The 24,356-nt window shown below is 33.4% G+C and overlaps 1 protein-coding gene across 1 annotated transcript in view; it reads right to left on the bottom strand.

Annotated features, from left to right (window-relative positions):
- The window catches only part of LOC138306851 (uncharacterized), a 92,532-nt gene extending 75,890 nt beyond the window's left edge, over positions 1-16,642 (bottom strand). The window contains exon 1 of the mRNA XM_069247357.1: positions 16,417-16,642. The gene's annotated coding sequence lies outside the window, so the exon portion shown is untranslated. The remainder of the gene's footprint in view (positions 1-16,416) is intronic.
- Positions 16,643-24,356: the final 7,714 nt, after the last annotated feature.

Below are 24,356 nucleotides of genomic sequence, written 5' to 3'. Positions count from 1 at the left end.
GTACTCTATACTAATAGACTGTGGTACTGTACATTGTTTTATACTGTACTTATACTATAGATCTACTGTGGTACTGTACACTTGTACTTTTATACTGTACTCTATACTATATAGATCTATTTATGTGGTACTGTACATTGTACTACTTTTATACTTTACTCTATATGGTACTATAGATCTACTGTGGTACTGTACATTGTACTTTTATACTGTACTATACTTTATATACTGTGGTTACTGTACATTGTACTTGGTTACTGTAGAAGACTATACTGACTGTGTATTTTATGTACTTTTATACTGTACTATAACTATATCTACTGTGGACTGTACATTGTACTTTTACTAATGTTACTCTACCTGTACATTGTACTTTTATTGTACTGTGGTACTGTACATTTGTACTTACTGTTATACTGTACTTTTATTGATGGTACTGTACTTTATTTACTATACCTTTACTTTTATACTGTACTCTACAAAATAGACTATGAATGTTGTACTGTACTTTTATACTTTATGGTTGTATACTGTACATTACTAAGATGTATACTGTACTACTGTGTACTGTTTTATACTGTACTTATGAGTGGAGAAGAGATACTGTAATGTTGTGCTATACTTTATACCTTTATACTTTGTGGAGAAGAGAGACTTAATGTGTGCTGTACTTTTTTTATACTGTACTGGTTGTACTTTTATAGACTGAATGTGTACTGTACTACTTTTATACCTTTACATGGTTGTGGACTAGAGAGACTGAATACTGTGCTTTGTACTTTTTACTACTTTATGGTTGTGTGGAGACTATACTGATACTACTGTATTGTACTGTACTTTTATAATGTTACTGTGGTACTACTACTTACTTTTAATACTATAGATATATCTACTGTGGTATTGTACACTGTACTTTTATACTGTACTCTATACTATAGACTACTGTTGTACTGTACATTTACTTTTACTGTACTCTATACTATAGATCTACTGTGTACTGTACTGTACTTTTATACCTTTATGGTTGTACTATAGATCTACTGTGGTACTGTAATGCTTTTATACTTTTATACTTTATGGTACTGTACTACTGTACTTTGGTTCATTGTACTACTTTATACTTTATGGTTGTACTGTTACTGACTATGACTGAATGTTGTGTGTACTTATACCTACCTTTTATGGTTGTGGACTCTATACTATAGACTGACTGTTGTTGCTGTACTTTATATACCTTTATGGTTGTGTATCTACTGAATGGTACTGTACATGTACTTTTATACTGTACTTATTCTAAGACTATACATGATGTACTGTTATTGTACTTTTATACTTGTGGATACTAGAGAGACTGATGGTGCTGTACTTTTACTACTTTATACTTGTTACTAACTACTAGATACTGAATATACATACTGTGCTGTACTTTTATACCTTTATGGTTACTGGAGAACTAGTACTGTACATTGTACTTTGTTTATACTGTACTCTTATACTTATGGTTGTACTGTACTGAGACTGGTTGTTGTACTGTGTACTTATATACTTTATACTGGTACGGGAGAAGAGAGACTGAATGTTGTGCTGTACTTTTATACCTTTATACTTGTGGAGAAGACTGTAGACTGAATATTGTGCTGTACTTTATACCTTGGTTGTGGAGTACACTGTACTTTTATACTGTTGTACTCTATAATGATCTTACTGTACACTGTACTTTATGGTTTACTGTACTCTATACGATACTACCTGGTACTGTACATTGTACTTTATACTGTTTATGGTACTATAGATCTACTATGTATATTGTACATTTTATACTTTTATACTGTACTCTATACTATAGATCTACTGTGGTACTGTACATTGTACTTTTATACTTACTTGGTATGTATAGAAGAGAGACTGATATGTACCTGTACTTTTATACTTTTATGGTTACTGGGAAGAGATTACTGAATACTGTACTTATACACTTTACTTTACTGTACTACTGTTGTTGTACTTTTATATACTGACTCTATGGTACTACTGAATGTACTGATGGTACTGTACTGTACTTTTATACTGTACTTACTATATGGTTGTGGAGATTGAGAGATACTGAATGTTGTGCTGTACTTTTATACTGTTATGGTTGTATACTACTAGAAATACTGTGACTGAATGTTATGTACTTTACTTTTATACTTTACTACTGGTTGTACTAGAGATCTATGATGTACTGGAATACTGTACTCTTGACTGTACTGTACTTTTACTGTACATTGTACTTTTATACTGTACTAATGTACTAGAGACTAATGACTGTACATTGTACTTTTATACTGTACTTATACTAATAGATATACTGTGGTACTGTACATGTACTTTTATACTTAATACTCTATACTATAGATCTGAATGATACTGTACTTGTACTTTTATACCTTTATGTACTTTGTACTTACTACTGTTACTGTCACTGTACTTTTATACTTTATGGTACTATAATATGATCTACTGTGTGTATTGTACTTTACTTTTATACTTTATATGGTACTGTTGTACTATACTTTACCTTTATGTAGAGACTGACTGTATGTGTGCTGTACTTTTATACCTTTATACTGTGGAATATAGATCTACTGTGGTACTGTACATTGTACTATTATACTTGGTGTATATAATACTGTACTGTGTACTGTACATTGTACTTTTATACTGTACTCTATACTATAGATCTACTACTATGGTACTGTACATGGTAATTTACTGTACTCTACTTTTACTGTGGTACTACTGTACATTGTACTTTTATACTGTACTCTTTATACTACTATTGGTACTGTACTGTGTACTTTTATACTGTACTCTTTACTATACTACTGTGGTATGTACACGGTACTTTTATACTGTACTCTATACTATACTCTACTTATACTGTACACTGTACTAGAGACTGTATGTGTGCTGTACTTTTATACTTTATGGTACTATGTTAGATCTACTGTGGTACTGTACTGTTACACTATTTATGCTGTACTCTATATACTATAGATACTACTGGTACTGTACATTGTACTTTTGATACTTACTGTATACTACTAGTCTACTAAATACTGTTAATTGTACTTTTATACTGTACTCTATGTATATTATACTAGTACTGTATACTACTACTGACTCTGTACTGTGTTACTTTATACAAATGGTTTTATACTGTACTCTATACTATGATCTACTTGTGTACTGTACTTTTATACTTTTATACTGTACTGACTATAGAGAGACTGAATACTGTTGTACATGTACTTTTATACTGTACTTTATACTATGTGGTACTGTACATTGAGACTGACTTTTTACTGTTTTTTATACTTTACTCTATGTGGACTAGAGACTTTAATGTGGTACTGTACATTGTACTTTTATTACTTTGGTATTATAGATCTACTGTGGTACTGTACTTGTATACTTTTGGTTGTGTACTGTAAGAGATGAATTTACTGTACTACTTTTACTTTTATTTTATACTTGTGGACTATAGAGAGAGACTATTGTACTGTACATTGTACTTTTTATACTGTACTCTATACTACTAGAGACTACTGTGGTACTGTACATTGTACTTTTATACTGTTGTGGACTATACTAAGATTACTGAATGTGTACTGTACTGTACTTTTATACTTTTATGGTTGTACTCTATACTACAGAGATCTACTGAATGGTACTGTACATTGTACTTTTATACTTACTCTATTGGGAGTACTCTATAATACTACTGTGTACTGTACTTTGTACTTTACTTTGACTGTACTGTACTCTATACTATATTGTGTTTACTGTACTACCTTTACTGTTATACTGTACTGTACACTTTGTACTACTTTGGTACTGTACACTGTACTTTTATACTGATACTCTATGACTGTTACTACTGTGTACTGTACATTGTACTTACTGTTACATGTACTTATACTAGTATTACTGTACACTGTACATTAACTTTTATACTGTACTATATACTTATGGAGATAGAGAGACTGGTACTGTACATTGTACTTTACTACTGTACTTATACTATAGATCTACTGTGGTACTGTACTTTTGTACTTTTTATAGTACTTTGTACTGTATAATTACTATTACTACTGTACACTACTTTTATACTGTACTCTACTACCTGTACTGTACTTACTTTATATACTGTACTACTGTGAGACTTTTACTTAACTATAGATTGTACATTGTACTTTTATACTTTATTACTGACTACTGGTAGAATGAGAGACTGTAATGTTGTACTGTACTTTTATACTTTATGGTTGTGGGAGAAGAGACTACTAGAGACTGAATATTGCTATACTTTTATACTTTATTATACTTTTCTACTGGTGTGTACTGTAATGTTTATACTGTACACTTACTTTATAGGTTGTATAATGACTACTGTACATGGTTACTTTTACTGTACTGTTTACTGTACTTTACTGTACTGTGGACTAGATACTACTGATGTACATTGGTACTGTACATTTACTTTTATACTGTACTTTACTTACTAACTATAGATCTGTAATGTGTACTGTACATTGTACTTTTATACTGTACTCTATACTATACTACTACTGTGGTACTGTAATTGACTTACTGTACTGTACTTATATTATACTGGTATGGTACACTGATACTTTTATTACTTACTACTTTATACCTACTGTACATGTATACTACTACTAATGGTACTGTACTTTTTTACTTTTATACTGTACTCTATACTAAGATCTACTGTGGTACTGTACTTGTACTATTATACTGTACTGTATACTATTGTATAGTTCTATTATACTTTACTGTACACTGTGTGTACTTTTATACTGTACTCTATACTTTTATCTACTGTGGTACTGAATACATTGTACTGTGTACTACTTATACTATAGATCTACTGTGGTACTGGTACACTGTACTTTTATACCTGTACTCTATACTAAAGAGAGACTGTGGTACTGTACATTGTGCTTTTATGTACTTTGTACTTTATTTATACTTTATATTACTAAGAGACTGTACATGTACTTTTATACTGTACTCTATACTATAGATCTACTGTGGTACTGTACATTGTACTTTTACTGGAGTACTAATACTATACTGATCAATACTGTTTATACTGTACTATTTATTTTATACTGGTCTTTTATTTTACTCTGACTGAGAAGAGAGACTTGTGTACTGTACTGTACTTTTATACTTTATGTGTACTAATACTACTGTGGTATGTACATTTACTTTTATACTTTACTATACTGTGTACTGTACTGTACATGTACTTTTATACTTACTGTATACTATAGACTGTATATTGTACTGTACTTTTATACTTTTATACTGTACTTGGTATACTAGAAGATCTACTGTGGTACTGTACATTTATACTTATTTAATTACTGTACTCTATACTATAGATTACTGGTACTGTACATTGTACTTTTATACTGTACTTACTTAGACTGTGGTACTAATACTTGTATTTTACTTTTATACTGTACTCTATACTAAAATACTACTTTATGGTACTGTACTTTATTTACTTGTACTAGAAGAGAGTAGATCTACTACCTGGTACTGTACATTACTTTTATACTGTACTGTACTTATATACTACTGGTTATACTACTTACCTTTTATGTACTGACTATACTGGTACTTACTTACCACTGTACTTACTGTTTACTGGTACTGTACTTTTATACTTTACTCTAATATAGGTATGTACTGAATGACTGTACATTTACTTTTGATACTGTACTCTATACTATATGTACTGTACTGTGGTACTGTTAATATACCTTTTTATATAATATACTTTCACTGTACTTGTACTACTTGATGTACTAATACTACTGTACTGTACTTTTATACTTTTATGTACTCTATACTACCTGGATCTACTGATACTGTACTATTACTACTTATACTGTACTTTATACTGTACTGTTTACTGTGAGAACTAGACTTTTACTGTTTACTTACGTGTACTTGTACTTACTTTTATACTCTATTTGGTACTGTTGTGGTACTGTACATTGTACTGTTTATGTGTACTGTATACTACTTATTACTGTTACTGTACATTGTACTTTTATACTACTTACTGACTATATATACTACTGTGGTACTGTACATTGTTTTTTTATACCTTGTATGTACTGTATACTAATACTACCTGTGGTGTACTGTACTTTTATACTGACTGTATACTGTGGTACTGTACATTGTACTTTTTATACCTTTATGGTTGTGGAGAGATAACTGTAATGTTGTACATTTACTTTTTTATACTTTATATGTACTATAGTCTACTAGAGAGACTGTACATGTTGTACTTTACTAATTATACTGGTATATGGTTATACTGGACTTGATATACTACTAGACTACATTTACTTTTATACTGTACTCTATACTATAGTGATTACTGTGATGGTACTGTACATTGTACTTTTATACTGTACTGTATAATAGATCTACTGTGGTACTGTACTTGTACTTTTATACCTTTATACTACTATACTAAGATCTACTGAATACTGTACTTGTACTTTATACTTTTATACCTTTTATGGTCTGTACTATATAGACTCTACTGTGGTACTGTACTACTTGTACTACTTTATACTGTACTCTTTACTATATAGTGTCTACTGGTACACTGTACATTGTACTTTTATACTTTACTGTATACTATAGACTACTGTGGTACTATGTACATTTACTTTTATGGTACTGTACTGTACTAAGACTAATGGTACTGTTTACTTTTATACTTTTATACTGTACTCTATACTAAGAGAGATGAACTATGGTACTGTACATTGTACTTTTATACTGTACTTATACTTTATAGATCTACTGTACTGTACTACCTGTACTTGTACTTTTATACTTTACTCTATACTATAAGAATGAGAACTGTGGTACTGTACATTGTACTTTTATACTTACTGGACTAATACTACCTAGATCTACTGTGTTACTGTACACTGTACTTTTTATTACTTTACTGTACTGTGATGTACTACTGTATACTGTACTTTACTTTTACTTATGGTTGTGGAGAAGAGAGACTGAATACTTTGCATTTGTACTTTTATACTTTATACTTATACTATAGATACTAATGTTACTGTACTTTTACTTTTATACTGTACTGTAAAAGAGACTGATCTACTGTGGTACTGTACTATGTACTTTTATACTGTACTCTATACTATAGATTACTGTGGTACTGTACATTTACTTTTATACTTGGTACTCTATACTAGATAATGTTGTACTGTACATGTACTTTATACTGTACTCTTTACTGTACTCTACTGTGGTACTGTACATTGTACTTTTATACTGTACTTACTATATATCTACTGTGGTACTGTACACTTTACTTTTATAAAGTACTGGTATACTATAACTGTGGTACTGTACACTGTACTTTTATACTGTGTACCTATACTATATATACTACTGTTGGTACTGTACATTTGTACTTTTAGTACTCTATACTATAGATGACTTGGTACTATACTGTGTACTTTTATACCTTTACATCTTGGAGAAGAGAGACTAATGTTGTACTGTACATTTATACTTTACCTATACTACTGTACATGTGTACTACTGTAGTTTGTGTACTAATTGTACTGTACTTTTATACTTACTTTATACTATACTTATCTACTGTGGTACTGTACATTGTACTTTTACTATACTGTACTCTATACTATAGATCTACTGTGGTACTGTACACTGTACTTTTATACTGTACTCTATACTTTATATACTACTGTGGTACTGTACTTTTATACCTTTATGGTTGTGGAGAAGAAGAGACTGAATACTGTACATTGTACTTTTTATACCTTTATGGTACTGTAATAAGACTGAGACTGACTGTTGTGCTGTACTTTTATACTGTTATGGTCATTTACTTTAAGATCTACTATACTACTGTACTGTATGTACTTTTATATGTACTTTACCTACTGTAAATGATACTACTGATGTACTGTACTTGTACTTTTACACTATACTGTACTTATACTAATACTCTACTGTGGTACTGTACATTTACTTTTATACTGTACTAGATACTATATCTACTGTGTACTGTACATTGTACTTTTTATACTGTACTTATACTTTATACTGTGGTACTGTACATTGTACTTTTATACTGTACTACTATATTGGTATAGATAATACTATGGTGGTCACTGTACATTGTACTTTTATACTGTACTTACTACTGGTCATACTACTGTACTACTGTACATTGTACTGTACTGTACATTTACTTTTACTACTGTGGTACTGTACACCTGTACATTTATACTTTATGGTACTGTTGATACTGATACTACTGTTACTGTACTACTTTTATACTTTATGGTTGTATACATAAGATCTACTGTGGTACTGAATTGTGCTGTACTTTTATACTGTACTGTATACTATACTACGATCTACTGTGGTACTGTACATGTGTACTTTTATACTGTACTTATACTATTATGATCTACTGTGGTACTAATACTACTGTACATTGTACTTTTATACTGTACTCTATACTACCTAGATCTACTGTACTGTACTGTACTTTTATACTGTACTTATATACTATTTATACTGTGGTACTGTACACTGTACTGACATGTACTGTATACTGATGTACTGTTGTATTGTACTACTTACTTACACTTGTACTTTTACTACTGGTGATTACTAGAGAGACTGAATGTGTGTACTGTACATTGTACTATTATACTGTACTCTATACTACTATAGATCTACTGTGGTACTGTACATGTACTTTTATACCTTACTGTACTCTGTACTATAGATCTACTGTGAGTACTGTAACATGTACTGTACTGTACTTTTATGGTCTATTTACTTGTAGTACACTGTACTTTTTATACTGTACTGGTACTGTACATGGTACTGACTTTACTTACTGTACTTTTTGTACTTTATACTACCTGGTATCTACTTGGACTGACATTGTACTTTGTACTGTGTACTGTACTTTTATACTTACTTTGTACTATATACTACTGTGGTACTGTATTGTACTTTTATACTGTACTTTTACTATACTATTACTGTGGTACTGTACATTGTACTTTTATACTGTACTCTATAATAGATCTACTGTGGTACTGTACATGTACTTACTTTTATACTGTACTCTATACTATAGATCTACTGTTGTACTGTACATTGTACTTTTATACTGTACTCTTTACTTATAATCTACTGTGGTACTGTACATTTACTTTTATACTGTACTCTATACTATAGTATGTGATACTGTGGTACTGTACATTGTACTTTGTGGAGATACTGTACTAGTAGACTGAATGTTGTGCTGTACTTTTATACCTTTATGGTTGTGGACAAGAGAGACTGACTTATTGTTGTACTGTTACTACTTTTATACCTTTATGGTACTATGGTACTGTACTAATGTACTTTTTACTGTACTCTACTTTAATGTTACTGTGGTACTGTACATTTACTTTTTTACTGTACTACTATACTAGAGACTGAATGTGTGTTACTTGTACTTTTATACTCTAATACTTTATGGTACTGTACATTGTACTTATATAAAACTTTTATACTAGTAATACTGTGCTGTACTTACATTGTACTTTTATATGGTACTCTATAGAAGAGAGAGATGACTGTTGTACTGTACATGTACTTTTATACTGTACTCTATGTGTACTAAGAGATACTGTGGTTTGTACATTGTACTTTATATACTGTACTGTACTATAGATCTACTGTGGTACTGTACATTGTACTTTTATACCTGTACTACTATACTAGAGACTACTTTTACTGTACTTTTATACCTTTATGTTGTGGAAAATAGAGACTGACTGTGTATACTAATACTACACTTACTTTTATACTGTACACCTTTATGTACTGTACTATAGAGAAGAGAGACTGTACTTTTATACTTTATGTACTGTACATTACTATGTTTACTACTTTATACTGTTGACTATACTTACTGTACTTTTACATTTGTACTTTTATACTGGAGAGACTGAATGTGGTACTGCTGTACTTTTATATACCTTATGGTGTATTATACTGTAGAGACTGAATGTTGTGTACTGTACTTTTATACTATACTTTATGGTTTGTGGAGAAGAGAGACTGTACTACTGTAAACTTGTGTACATGTACTACATGGAGACTCTATACTATAGATTGTACTGTGGTACTGTACATTACTTACTTTTATACTGTATCTACTATACTATAGATACTGAATATGTACTGTGTACACTGTACTTTTTTATACCTTTATACTAGTACTCTACTGTAGAAGTAGAGACTGAATGTTGTGTGTACTGTACTTTTATACCTTTATGGTTGTGGAGACTAGACTGATACACTGTACACTGTACTTTTATACCTTGGTGTTTATGGTACCTGTTGACTTTTATACTGTACTCTAGATACTACTGTGGTACTGTACATGTACTTTTATACTGTACTCTATAACTAGATCTACTGTGGTTGTGCTTACTTTTATACCTTTTGGTTGTGTACTTAAGAGACTACTGTTGTGCTGTACTTTTATATAGATTATGGTACTGTGTGGAAATGATTACTGAATATGTGTACTTTTTTATACTTTACTCTATACTATATACTTACTGTGGTACTGTACATTGTACTTTTATACTGTTTATGGTACTAAGAAGACTGAGACTGACTGTGTGTACTGTACTTTTATACCTTTATACTGTACTTGTAATACTATACTAGAGATCTACTGAACTGTTGTGTGCTGTACTTTTTATACTTTTATGGTACTGTGGACTTGTAGAGAGACTGAACTTTATTACTGTGGTACTATTTACTTTATACTTTACTGGATACCTATAGTACTAATGAATACTGTACATTGTACTTTTATACCTTTATGGTCTATACTATATCTACTGTGTACTGTACATTTACTTTTATACTGTACTTTATGGTTCTACTTTGGTACTGTGTACTACATTGTACTTTTATACTGTACTGTACGTTATACTATAGATCTACTGTGGTACTGTGCATGTGGTATACTATAGATCTACTACTGACTGTACATTGTACTTTTATACTTACTGTACTAAGAGAGACTGAATGTACTGTACACTGTACTTTTATACTGTACTATATATATGGTTTACTTGGTACTGACGACTTGTACTTTATACTGTACTGACTGAGTCTATGTGGTACTGTACTTTTACTTTATACTGTACTGGTCATACTACTTTATGGTTATGTAGACTGTTACTTACTGTACTGTACATTTACTTTTATACTGTACTCTATACTACTGAGATCTACTGTGAGTACTGTACATTGTACTTTTATACTGTACTATACTTTATACTTTATGGTTGTGGAGAAGAGAGACTGAATATGTTGTGCTGTACTTTTATACCTTTATGGTTGGTACTGTGTAGAAGAGAGACTGTACCTGGTGCTACTAATTTATACCTTTACTTTTATACTGTACTTGTAGAAGATAGACTAATGTTGTACTGTACTTTTATACTTTTATTGTACTTAAAAGACCTAGACTGAATGAATGTACTGTACATTGTACTTTTATACCTTACTGGTACTATAGATCTACTGACTGACATTGTACTTTTATGTACTTTTATACTTTATGGTTGTGTGATACTACATCTTTATTTTATACTTACTATAATACTACTGGGTATGTACATTGTACTTTTATACTGTACTCTATACTATAGATCTACTGACTGGGTACTGTACATTGTACTTTTATACTTTACTGGTATACTAGAGATCTACTGTGTACTGTGTACATTGTACTTTTATACTGTGGTACTCTATACTAAGATCTACTACCTGTACTGTACTTTTATACCTTTACTGTACTACTAGATGAGATACTGAATGTTGTACTGTACTTTTATACTTTTATACTTTACTGGTATACTATAGATCTACTGTGGTACTGTTTGTACTTTTATACCTTTGTACTGTGGAGAAGACTGTAGACTGGTGTTGTACTTGTACTTTTATACTTTTTACTACCTTACTATGGTACTGTACATTGTACTTTTATACTGTACTTGAGAGACTGATAATGTGTTTGTACTTACTTTTATACCTTTATGGTTGTATACTATGGTAACTGAATGTTGTGGAGTACTAAGTATACTGTACTATACTACTGTACACTACTGAATACTTTTTATACTACTTACATACTACCTTTTTATGGTACTATACTGGACATCTACTTTAGAGAGACTGAATGGTTTACTGTACACATACTTACTTATACTTTATACTGTGAGTAATTGAATACTTTTATTATAATATTGGACTTACTTTTTTACCTGTTAATGGTTGTATAGACTAGATCTACTGTGGTACTGTACATTGTACTTTTATACTGTACTCTATACTTATGATCTACTGTGGTACTAATTGTACATTGTACTTTTATACCTTACTCTATACTATAGATCTACTGTGGTACTGTACATGTGTACTTTTATTTATACTTTATACTATGATCTACTTGGTATGTACATGTGTACTTTTATACTGTACTCTGGTATAGACTACTGAATGTACTGTTGTACTTTTATACTGTACTCTATACATACTTGTGGTACTGTATACTAATTTGTATACTGTACACTATACTTTATACCTTACTGGGTACTAGAGACTACTGTTATACTGTACTTTTATACCTTTATGGTACTGTGGTACTAAAGATGATACTGTACATTGTACTTACTTTTATACCTTTACTGTACTTACTATACTACTATATACTGGTATATTGTTTTATTGTACCTTATGGTTACTCTATACTATAGATCTACTGAATGTACTGTACACTGTACTTTTATACTGTACTCTATATTATACCTCTACTGTGGTACTGTAATGTAGATGTACTATTGTCATGTACTTTTATACTGAGATGACTGGAATAGTTACTGTACTGTACATTTACTTTTATACTTACTCTATACTAAGAGAGAGACTGAATGTTGTGCTGTACTTTTATACCTCTATGGTGTGGAGATCTACTGAGACTGTACATTTTGTTTTATAATACTGTACTTATTATACTTTTATTTATACTAATGGTGGTACATTGTACTTTTATACTGTACTTTATGACTATAGATCTACTGAATGTACTGTACATTGTACTTTTATACCTTTATGGTTGTGGGAAAGATAGACTGAATGTTGTACTGTACATTGTACTTTTATACTTTATGGTTACTATAGAGACTAGAGAGACTAATGTCATTTACTTTTATACCTTTATGGTTGTGGAGAACTAGACTGAATGTTGTGTGTACTTTTATACTTTATGGTTGTGGAGAAGAGAGACTGAATGTTGTGCTGTACTTTTATACCTTTATGGTTGTGAACTAAGTTGGTATTGACTGATATATTGTGTTACTAATACTACTGTACATTTACTTTATGGTTGTTGTAGAAGAGAGACTGAATGTTGTGCATTGTACTTTTATACCTTTATGGACTAATAGAGACTGAATATTGTACTTTACTTTTACCCTTTATGGTTGTGGAGAATAGAGAGACTGTACTGTGTGTACTTTTATACTGTTATACCTTTATTGTTGTCGGATACTATAGAGAAAATTCTAGAGACTCATTTACTTGTTGTTCTGTACTTTTATACCTTTATGGTTTGGAGAAGAGAGACTGAATGTTGTGCTTACTTTTATACCTTTATGGTTGTGGAGAAAAGAGAGACTGAATGTTGTTTGTACTTTTATACCTTGCTGTACTCTTATGGTACTTGTGGAGACATTGAATGTTTTTACTTGTACCTTTATACCTTTATGGTTGTGGAGAAGAGAGACTGAATGTTGTTCTGTACTTTTATACCTTTATGGTTGTGGAGAAGAGAGACTGAATATGTTGTGCTGTACTTTTATACCTTTATGGTCGTGGGAAAAGAGAGACTGAATGTTGTGCTGTACTTTTATACCCTTTATGGTTGGGAGAAGAGAGACTGAATGTTGTGCTGTACTTTTATACCTTTATGGTCGGGGAAAGTGAGAAGATTGAATATTGTGCTCGTACTCTATTATACCGTCTTATGGTTGTCGAGAGACGCAGAGAACTGAGGGTCTTGTAGCTTTACCTTTTCATACCTGTTTATGGCTCGGTGAAAATGAAGACACCTGTATTGTTGTTGTGCTGTACTTTTATACCGCCTGTTTATGGTTGTTGGGCAGATAGAGATCCTGAGACGTGCTTCTGTGCTGTACTTCTAGATATTGTCCTTACATTGGTCTGCTGTAGATGATGAGACTGTAATGTCTTGTGCTCGGTGCACCTTGTCTTATCAGCCTTCTCTGCTTCGTGGAAAAGAGAGATGCAGAATGTTGTGCTGTAACTTTGTATTACCTTTTATGGTTTGTGGAGGAAGAGAGACTGGAAATATTCGTGTGCTGTCACTTTTGGTATACCCTTTATGGCTTGGGGATAAAGTAGAGACTGGAATATTAATTGTGCTTAACCGTTTATCAACCTTTATTGAGGTGTGTGGATGATCGTGAGAACTGATATGTTGTTGCCTGTACTTTTATACTCCTTAATGGTTGTGGAGAAGAGAGACTAGAAATTATTGTGCCTTTTAAAAAACTTTTTTCATACTATTATTGTTGACTCTGGTAGATGATGAGACTGACCTGTGCAATATTGTCCTTCACAACTATACCTTTAGGTTGTGGGCTCAAAGATGCAGAACTTGATACTTAGATTTTTGGTTGGCTGTACTTTTTATACCCTGGAGGTTATGGTTGTGCTGATCCTTTATGACTTCTTTATACCTAGTGCGTGGACTGAATATTGGTGCAATATTTGTGGAGAAAGAGTGACTGGAATACTTTTATAACCTTTATGGTTGGGGAGAAGAGAGACTGCAATGTTGTGCTGTACTTTTTATACCTTTATGTTTTGTGGAGAAGAGAGACTGAATGTTGTGCTAGCTTTTATACCTTTATGGTTTGTGGAGAAGAGAGACTGAATTGTGTGCTTACTTTTATAAAACCTTTATGGTTGTGGAGAAGAGAGACTGAATGTTGTGCTGTACTTTTATACCTTTATGGTCGGGGAAAAGAGAGACTGAATATTGTGCTTACTTTTATACATTTATGGTTGTGGAGAAGAGAGACTGAATGTTGTGCTGTACTTTTATATCTTTATGGTTGTGGAGAAGAGAGAGACTGAATGTTGTGCTGTACTTTTATACCTTTATGGTTGTGGAGAAGAGAGACTGAATGTTGTGCTGTACTTTTATACATTTATAGTTGGGGAGAAGAGAGACTGCATGTTGTGCTTACTTTTATACCTTTATGGTTGTGGAGAAGAGAGACTGAATGTTGTGCTGTACTTTTATACCTTTATGGTTGTGGAGAAGAGAGACTGAATGTTGTGCTGTACTTTTATACATTTATAGTTGGGGAGAAGAGAGACTGCATGTTGTGCTTACTTTTATACCTTTATGGTTGTGGAGAAGAGAGACTGAATGTTGTGCTGTACTTTTATACCTTTATGGTTGTGGAGAAGAGAGACTGAATGTTGTGCTGTACTTTTATACATTTATAGTTGGGGAGAAGAGAGACTGCATGTTGTGCTTACTTTTATACTTTTATGGTTGTGGAGAAGAGAGACTAAATGTTGTTCTGTACTTTTATACCATTATGGTTGTGGAGAAGAGAGACTGAATGTTGTGCTGTATTTTTATACCTTTATGGTTGTGGAAAAGAGAAACTGAATGTTGTTCTGTACTTTTATACCTTTATGGTTGTGGAGAAGAGAGACTGAATGTTGTGCTGTACTTTTATACCTTTATGGTTGTGGAGAAGAGAAACTGAATGTTGTGCTGTATTTTTATACCTTTATGGTTGTGGAAAAGAGAAACTGAATGTTGTTCTGTACTTTTATACCTTTATGGTTGTGGAGAAGAGAGACTGAATGTTGTGCTGTACTTTTATACCTTTATGGTTGTGGAGAAGAGAAACTGAATGTTGTTCTGTACTTTTATACCTTTATGGTTGTGGAGAAGAGTGACTGAATGTTGTGCTGTACTTTTATATTATTATGGTTGTGGAGAAGAGAAACTGAATGTTGTGCTGTATTTTTATACCTTTATGGTTGTGGAAAAGAGAAACTGAATGTTGTTCTGTACTTTTATACCTTTATGGTTGTGGAGAAGAGAGACTGAATGTTGTGCTGTACTTTTATACCTTTATGGCTGTGGAGAAGAGAGAGACTGAATGTTGTGCTGTACTTTTATACCTTTATGGTTGGGGAGAAGAGAGACTGAATGTTGTGTCGTAGCCGTGACGGTAGAGGTAGCTTGGAGACTTTCCTTTCTTGTGTGATGTTATCCTGGATTGTCCGCTGACACAGAAACTGCAGTGGGGCTACCTGTTTGGTTACCCAAGCCACATGTAGATTGAAACCAGAAGCTAAAAATAAGCGTTTGTCATTGTGGCCCCAACACAACGCTGTTAAGGGTTTCCCCTGAAAATTGAAAAAAAAATTGATTGGCATCATGAATATGTAAATCTGCCATAAAATATCAAACTATATGGTCATATTAAATTGCAAAAAAACCCTGTTGGTTTAGAAATTTAGAATTCCCATAGAAATACCAGGGACTTAGACTTATGGCTGGCAACTACCCGTAAAGGGCCTCAAAATAGCACTTCAAAGTTTGAACAAGAGACATAGTACTATATTGCAGAATACAACTAACAGTAATCTACATGTCCTAGACAAGAGGCCCATGGGCCTAAACGGTCAGAATTGAGTTAGAATATATAATGAAACAAATAATGAAACAAATTAAAGACATATAAACACTATATGCTGGGCCTTGAAGTTTGTCAGTGATTCATAAATTTGACTTTTAAGACTATGAAGAGTATATGCTTCCATCAAATCTGTGAACTTAGAGGTATTTTTTGAAAGGAGGTGTTGCATGGCCGCCCACGATCGATTTTGAATTTTTTGGTGCAAATACATCAATCGGCACATAATACATATCGGAACAGTACTTATTCCATGAATAGATTAATCTTGCGAATACAGCGCCACCTTTTATAAGTTTTACGTCCGATTCCTACTTGTGCGCCTTTAATGTATCATATTAAGGCATACAAAAGCCAAAGATAAATTATTTTGGTGTAATAACATAGCATTTTGTATTATCTTTTTAACGATATACAATGCTTCATCATATCTGTTGGTGTTTTCTTGCAATTTCCTGTTTTGCTCTTATTTTGTCTTGAAAATAGAGCAATTTCATTTCATTAGTTTTTAATTAATTCCTTAGATAACAATGACAAACCCCGAGTACCCTAAAATTTTAGCAATCAAAAATATCTTCATATATCATTTATTGAAGCATGAAAATATTGTGTCGATGAATCACTGGATATGCCGACTTTTTAGCACTTTTTTACGTCTACCCCCTTTATTTCTTACCCAATATCAAAGTACTGAGAGTACTGAAACTTAAAAATGTAAAACGAAAACTGTCCTTCTCTCGGCTCTATCATGAATATTACTTGAGTAAAACGTATCCCATGTAAGTTGGTGTACCAAAGTTCGGTCGAACTGACATGTATTGACCTTTGACCAAGTTTTGCGTATATATCATATAGGACTATTCACAAAATGTTAATTTTAGGGTCATATATTTGACTAGACAATCAAGCAAAATAAGGTCAATATCACATATATTTCCTACACCACTTGTCAGAAGTATTTCCTATTTTTGTCGTCATGGGTTTATTTACAAATTGATAAGCAAATGCATCATTAAGCAAAACGTATACCGGTGTAATTTATATGTTGACCTTAGATATTTCTCAAAAGAATATACTGTTGTTTTGATATGTCATAAACATGTCATGGATAACTAGGATTTCATTCTTAAGCCAAACACCTCATGTCTGACTATTATTCACACAATAAAACATGGTCAAACTATATACAGTAATGAAAAAAGAATCCAGTGGACTGAAATTACGTAACTTTTTGGGGGCAACACATTGGATATTGCACGCTAGGAGCTCTTCAATAGACGTACTTGGTGTCTGATATATTTTTTTTAAATGTTACCATGAAAGTAGGTCAAGTAAACAAATTATGTGGAGTAGTACAGACCCACTATCTGAGTTCTTTAGGCATTTCACCTATTGAAAAGCTGTTTTAAGATTTTCATACATTAGACCTGTCTGAAGCTCTTTATTCCAGCATACTGCAAGGTGTCTTAGTTATTGTCAAGAAGTCGTTTATGTTTGCCAATTTGGACCCTGTGATCTTGAATTAACGTTAAGGTCATTCATTTGACAAACAGCTTTGTAGCCCTTTATTCAAGAATACGTAAGGTCTAACATCATGTTCCGATGCCTTTCAGTTATTGAGAAGAAGTCGTTTGAATGAAAAGTGTATGCATGACGGACGGCGCACCAAGTACGATCACTATGTCACCACTGATCCCTTCTCGGGCAAGATGATTTAAGAACATTTGCCCTTAATTCCCAATAATGCATGAACATGTATAATACCAGGTCTCTAGCTCATCCTCTTAATTATTCACAGGAACTCGTTTTATAAAGATTTTAGTCTATTTGACCCAATGTAAAACCTATAATGATAGGTCAAGGTCATTCATTTGAACCAAACTTGGTAGTCCTTCCCCCTGCTAGCCCATCCTCTTACTGTTCCCAATATCAGATTCCAATGCCTCTTAGCTTATTCACAATAAGTCGTTTAAAGTCTCGTTACGCTCAATATTTCCATTGTGCCCCTTTTAACTTTAAATGAACTTGGTTGCCTATCATGCATCCTCAGACAGCACTAAGCCCCTTACCCACGGTATTCTAGGCATCTTAGTTATTTCACAAGAAATCGTTTAAAGATTTAGCTTTATTTGACTTCCACGTGACCTTGGAATGGGAAGGTCCAAGGTAAATTCATTTCCTCTCACCACTCTTGGTAGTGTCCTTCCAGCATTCTATATGCCCTTAATATCAGTTTCCTTTGGAGCCTTTCGGATAATGACCCTAAGATAGTCGTTTTGGTTGGATGACAAGTTTTCGGAGGACGAAAATGCGAACAGCGCCCCCCACTCCACAACGGACAATGGATGAAAGCATGGTTTGACACGCATAGAGTCATGTCTGGACCGTTCGGGTTAGTTAGAGTCCTCATGGACATTAAAAAATGAAACTTATGGGCGTATAGATTAGAATTGTATCCCTGTCCTTGTTTCAATGTTCTTTTTATAAGGCGACCCAAATGCTGACAGAAATAACATCTTAGCTTTCTTTTCTTCCCCTAAATTTCTGGAGTGACTGACGTACGTATCCCTGGTCACCTCATCTCGGTATTTGTCTTAGTTTGTGTAGGCCTCCCCAGCGCTCTGGGCCCTCTGTCTCCTTGCCCGAGCACACACCCTGCCTTAGCGTTCAAGCAATTAAGCCGAAAGTTTCTAGGAAGGATCTGTGTTCGCCTGTGGTCTGTATATGTGATGGAGTGGGATGTGCTGCTTGGTGTGTATTGCGGCGGCTAATGTTTCAGTGATATAGCACTATGAATAATGTAAAGGACAAGGAAGATTCCACTATAGAAGAAGGACACAAACATGGACATATAACGCTGTCTCCCATTTTCATATTTCCAGGCTCTTCATACACGCGAGACACTGCATACATGGATGCCGTCCTTACATGACCCTGGCTGTTAATAGGACGTTGATTTAATCAAACAAACATTAAAAACGATTTTATAGAGTCAAGAATGCAGGAATCGGTCTACCACGAAAGCAAACTGGTTGATTCGCTGATTTTTACTGACGTACTACTACAGCTATAGTCATTTAAGGACGGCATCCGGTGTATGTCATTTGATATATTCTACGGTGTTGCCCCACCAAAGGACAGAACCAAGAGATTTTTCCCCAGAATTAATTTAGTAACAATAGTATTTTTTTTTAAATAGTTATAACAACATTGACCGACATATTATTATTTAAACTAATTGATATGCGTATTACGGTCTCCCTTTGTTCTAAGAAGTTAGACGAAAATCTCTAGCAAAATGAAGCTGCTAGAAAGCAATGGCCATTGAAGGATGCACTTTCATGAAGGATGTTGGATGAGAAAAAGCTTATACTTATGTAATCAGTACCTGGTAAACTTTTTGTTAGTATTATTTCGCGATACCTATAGGCTACTAAATGTAAACTGAGACATAGAGCCTCGTCTGATGTCTGATTGACGCCAGCAAAAAAGGTACTAAATTTTGTCGCCTTTTACGATCATGCAATTGGTACAGCAGGTGCAATTCCTACGCCCTTCATGAGACGATGGCAACATTGATTGTTCCCTTTAACCGTGGGCAAAGGACACATACTGTCGTATTTGATCTTTATTACCTTAATGCTTATACAGTTTCTGGAATGCAACATGTCATTGTGTATATGTTAAATCACAACTGTCAGTATTATGTGTCCCACTCTTTCAAAACGGATAAGTAGAATTTCCGAAAAATATTATAAACATGAGTTTATGATGATAATTTCAAGGTTTGGTCGAAATACACACCTCATCATCACGTTCTACTCTTACAGTAAAGTCGATAATATATGACAGTGTACTCTCAGTACTTTGATATTATGGAAAAAAAATAGGGGGTAGGGGAAATTAATCTAAAAAAACGTGGCATATCCAGTGATTCATCAACTTGAGCTGTTTATGGTGAAACGATGATAATCTGAATATAATTTTAAACATCAAAATTTTAGGGTACTCGAGTAGTGCCTTACTTATTCTGTCGCTCAAACGAAAAATAAAAAACTTCAAAAAGTTGTATTTTCTGTCATATTTGATATTTACGTTCGATTTGTGATAGAATGATATTGGATACAACCAAGTGTGATATGTCGTTAAAAAGGCATTTTTATGTGGTATTTTCGATCACAACGAAAACGTGATTTTATTGTTTTTACTATGACTTATGCCAGGTAAAAGGCCCAATAGGCTTTAAATTTACCAGTGTTAATGTAGGGGGCGCTGTAGTCATAATAATAGTCCAATCGGGTTTTAAGTATTATAGACATATGTGTATTAATGCAATTAACTAATTAAAATTTAAAAATCAAAAATTTATCGTGGGCGGATTTTCACCCTATATGCAACACCTCCTTTTAATCATTTTGACCCTGTTTGGTCCTGCTCCTCTGGTCCCCATGGGGGTCATCGAGGACGGATATGGATGTTAAAATGCTATATCTTAGGCTTATAATTCTAATCAAGTTTGACTAATTTCCTATGAAAATTGGGCAAATAATGTTCACAAATATGTTTTTCCTATATAAACTAAAGTAAACTTGACCCCTCCCCAAGGAGAAACAGGACAACCCAGGGTCATATAATTTACAATTTTTATAAACAAACTTTAAGACCTTTTCATCTATAAAGTGTATTTGATTATACCATTTCCAGAATTTTAAAAGAATATTTTTGAAGTTTTAGCCTATTTGACCTTTTTTGGCCCCGCCCCTCTGCCCCAAGGGGGTCGGCCAGGACCAATGTGGATATGATATTAAAATGCTATCTCAGGCTAATAATTCTAACCAAGTTTGACTCATTTCCTGGGTTGAGTGAGATAGCATGCCGTAGTGTATGAATGTCTGCCGTGACTTGACACAAACACACTTCCACTCCCACTGAAAACTGCCACGAATTACAGTACTTAATGCGTCTAACATTCCCTCGAAACGAGCGCGAAACGCAAAACGCAAACGAAATGTTAAACGAAAACAAACAAAAACGCAAACGAAAAACGAAAAACGCAAACGAAAAATGAATAGCGTAAAACGAAAAACGCATTTCGTCAAGCGCTAAACGCAAAACGAAAAACGCAAACGAAAAAAAAAAAACGTAATCGAAGTGAAAGCGTGACCGGAAGACCAGAATGCAATCATAAATGTCGATCGGGACTCCGGTAGCTTAGTGATCCGGATTCTGAAAGCGATGTCTATTTTACGTTCGCAATTTTGATTTAGTGCGATTTATCATTATGAAAAATATATCTTGTCTTAGAAAATATGCAATTGTTATAAATATATTACCAATAAGTATGTGATTACGTATATATATCCAAGCATTAATACATTTTTTTAACTTATAAAGCGAGATTTTAAAAATAATTATAAAACATGCATGTGTACAAATAGTTTTCAATAAATTCTAGTATCTACAAGTCTGCTCTGAATTTGTCACACATACTAGTACTGTTTTATAGAAATTATCAGTTTCAGAAAAGAAAACACTTCAGAAGAACTTCTTATTTTAGTGAAGGTATTGTGAACATGTACGGTTGACTACTGCAAGTATAAACCCTGGGTCTAGCGGTTAGGTAGTTATATATTACATGTATATATATGACTCCAGAGGAGGTCCCCGTACCCGTTATATAGATATCAATGTGGACAGTCACCTGTAGCATTTATATTACCCGACCCATTTGGAGGTCTTAAATAAATTTGCTTTATAATTCACGGACAACACATGTACAACACTCTACCCCCTCTCCATCCCCCACTCCCCCCCTCTCGATTTACCTGCTTTCATTTATACCATTTATTTGACAGCGGCATATTTTGATTTTGTGTCAACTTGTATCACACCTGGTCAAGTGCAGTCACCCATGAACAATGGCTCACTGATTGCCTCAGACGCGCACGGCCCCTCACATGTTTATTTAGGCTACGATGTATAATACGCGTACGTGACCCCGTGCATGTACATGTACCAAAGCATACCACAAAAACAACAATGTTGTGTTATTCTAGTCATTACAGAAAACCAGCTCTATGGTGTTTTATTCCTCGTGTGTTTTGTTACATCAACATACCAATAAAATACATGATCAATTATATCAATGGCGAATACGTGTAAATACAGAGATACAGTTGAATGTACATGTATCAACTGTCAGTTCGTGTTGGACGATTATGTATATATATATAAGTCAATTATGATTTGATATCTATTGACTTCGGTACGTTCTTAATTTCACATAAAATATGTAAAAAAAAGTATTCGTTTTATGGTTGAGATATTATTAATTGTGTTATTTTATTATTAGAATAGTGTGTATCACTAGAAAATAATGTGATCCAATGCTAACAGTGATGAGTCGGATATAATTTTTTTATAATGTATGCACCAGTGAGTTATATATATATTATGACCAGCAGTACGGCGTCCTGTGGCGTGAGTTCACACCTGTCTGTAATCCTTCAGTCCACTTTATCGAGCCCCGCGGGTGTTACAAGTGTATATTGTACCTGTCCCCCTGTAGCACATACACGTGTATACATGTAGCTAGTACTAAGCTTATATAAGACCTTGCAGAAAGGTATACACATGATCCTTACTATCAAACAATGTGTGTAGGTTACATGTATCAAATGTAATTAATGTCTAGATACAAAAGGATTTTTTTAAAAATTTATTTGTGTATGTTTACTACATTGTCCAGAACACGTAAATTTATCGGCCTACACCGTCGTTTGACTTTTTATACCTTTATGGTTGTGGAGAAGAGAGACTGAATGTTGTGCTGTACTTTTATACCTTTATGGTTGTGGAGAAGAGAGACTGAATGTTGTGCTGTACTTTTATATACCTTTATGGTTGTGGAGAAGAGAGACTGAATGTTGTGCTGTACTTTTATACCTTTATGGTTGTGGAGAAGAGAGACTGAATGTTGTGCTGTACTTTTATACCTTTATGGTTGTGGAGAAGAGAGACTGAATATTGTGCTGTACTTTTATACCTTTATGGTTGTGGAGAAGAGAGACTGAATGTTGTGCTGTACTTTTATACCTTTATGGTTGTGGAGAAGAGAGACTGAATGTTGTGCTGTACTTTTATACCTTTATGGTTGTGGAGAAGAGAGACTGAATGTTGTGCTGTACTTTTATACCTTTATGGTTGTGGAGAAGAGAGACTGAATGTTGTGCTGTACTTTTATACCTTTATGGTTGTGGAGAAGAGAGACTGAATGTTGTGCTGTACTTTTATACCTTTATGGTTGTGGAGAAGAGAGACTGAATGTTGTGCTGTACTTTTATACCTTTATGGTTGGGGAAAAGAGAGACTGAATATTGTGCTGTACTTTTATACCTTTATGGTTGTGGAGAAGAGAGACTG

This window comes from Argopecten irradians, chromosome 1 (assembly GCF_041381155.1).
Source record: "Argopecten irradians isolate NY chromosome 1, Ai_NY, whole genome shotgun sequence".
Taxonomy (NCBI): domain Eukaryota; kingdom Metazoa; phylum Mollusca; class Bivalvia; order Pectinida; family Pectinidae; genus Argopecten; species Argopecten irradians.
Note: the sequence above shows the minus strand (reverse complement) of the source record. Positions and strands in the feature narration are given on the sequence as shown.